General features: G+C 39.5%; 1 non-coding gene across 1 annotated transcript; it reads left to right on the top strand.

Moving 5' to 3' along the window:
- The first annotated feature begins 863 nt into the window (after window positions 1–863).
- LOC115936439 (U6 spliceosomal RNA) lies at window positions 864–970 on the top strand. Its single transcript, XR_004071913.2, has one exon. It is a non-coding gene; the product is annotated as a U6 spliceosomal RNA (small nuclear RNA).
- The last annotated feature ends 700 nt before the right edge of the window (window positions 971–1670 follow it).

Below are 1670 nucleotides of genomic sequence, written 5' to 3'. Positions count from 1 at the left end.
GTTTGAAAAACAGTTTGAAAGTTGTTTGTTTACACTTTGGGGATTTCCACTTGCTCAGTGTGCCAGTCATTCTGTGATGGGAATATGGGTAAATTTTTTCTCTCTCTTTTCACTTCTCTGAGAGAAATTTTCTAAATTGCTTATAATAAATGTTTCTTTTAAATGAAGAAAACTAATAAAAATATACATATTTTTTAAAAGTCAATGAAGTTAGTCAATCTTCTTATTCTGACTGCATTCAGTTCTTTACTGACCACCAGTCCCCTATGCTTTAAAAAGCCATGTGTAATACCATCTTACATATCATTTTTCCTCCATTAATGGTGTCTCTTTTGCTCAAGTCAACTCAACACTATTCAATCCCATTTGACTCTTCCTCCCTCACCCCTGCACCCCGTTGATGACTAACACCTTGTTATGCACAGGGAAGTTGGTCATGGCAGCTGGGGAAGGGGACTGAGGGCTGAGGACAGCAGAGCAGAGCATGCAGGCTACACTGAGGACTTATCAATGCACAGCTATCACAGGCAGGTGCTACTGAGACACAAAAACACTTCAGTGGCAAATTATAGAGAGATCTGGGTCAGGATCCAGGTAAAAGCAGTAAAGAAGTTTTCCGGGGATGACGGGGCTCATAGATGTCATCTAGAGACCAAGTCCAGGGCATGTACTTTAGACAGCGTATGGCTTCATCCTGCTTAGTTCTAAGTAAATCTCCCCATCACTCACACGCCACTTCCCAACCCCACCTCCGTTGCCATCATCATCTGCATTTGATGTCCAAGCTATACATGGTGAAGTCAGGAACAAAACCAAGAAGTCAGCTCAAGACTGTAACCACTCTATAGTGAAAATACGCTCCCATACTCGCTTCGGCAGCACATATACTAAAATTGGAACGATAAAGAGAAGATTAGCATGGCCCCTGTGCAAGGATGACACGCAAATTCGTGAAGCATTCTATATTTTTATCTTTGACAAACCTGATAAAAACAAGCAATGGGGAAAGAATTAACTATTTAATAAATGGGGCTGGGAAAACTGGCTAGCCATATGCAGAAAACTGAAACTGGACTCCTTCCTTTACGCCTTATACAAAAATTAACTCAAGATGGATTAAAGACTTAAATGTAAGCCCTAGAACCATGAAAATCCTAGAAGAAAACCTAGGCAATACCATTCAGGACATAAGCATGGGCAAAGACTTCATGACTAAAACACCAAAAGCAACGGCAACAAAAGCCAAAATTGACAAATGGGATCTAATCAAACTAAAGAGCTTCTGCACAGCAAAAGAAACTATCATCAGAGTGAATTGGCAACCTACAGAATGGGGGAAAATTTTTGCAATCTACCCATCTGACAAAGGTTTAATATCCAGAATTCACAAGGAACTTAAACAAATTTATAAGAAAAAAACAAACAACCCCATCAAGAATATGAACCGACACTTCTCAAAAGAAGACATTTATGCGGCCAATAAGCATATGAAAAAAACGCTCATCATCACTGGTCATTAGAGAAACGCAAATCAAAACCACAATGAGATACCATCTCACGCCAGTTAGAATAACAATCATTAAAAAGTCAGGAAACAACAGATTCTACAGAGGATGTGGAGAAACAGGAATGCTTTTACACTGTTGGTGGGAGTGTAAATTAGTTCAACC

The sequence above is a fragment of the Gorilla gorilla genome, chromosome 9 (assembly GCF_029281585.2).
Source record: "Gorilla gorilla gorilla isolate KB3781 chromosome 9, NHGRI_mGorGor1-v2.1_pri, whole genome shotgun sequence".
Classification (NCBI taxonomy): domain Eukaryota; kingdom Metazoa; phylum Chordata; class Mammalia; order Primates; family Hominidae; genus Gorilla; species Gorilla gorilla.
This window is presented reverse-complemented; position numbering and strand designations above follow the sequence as displayed.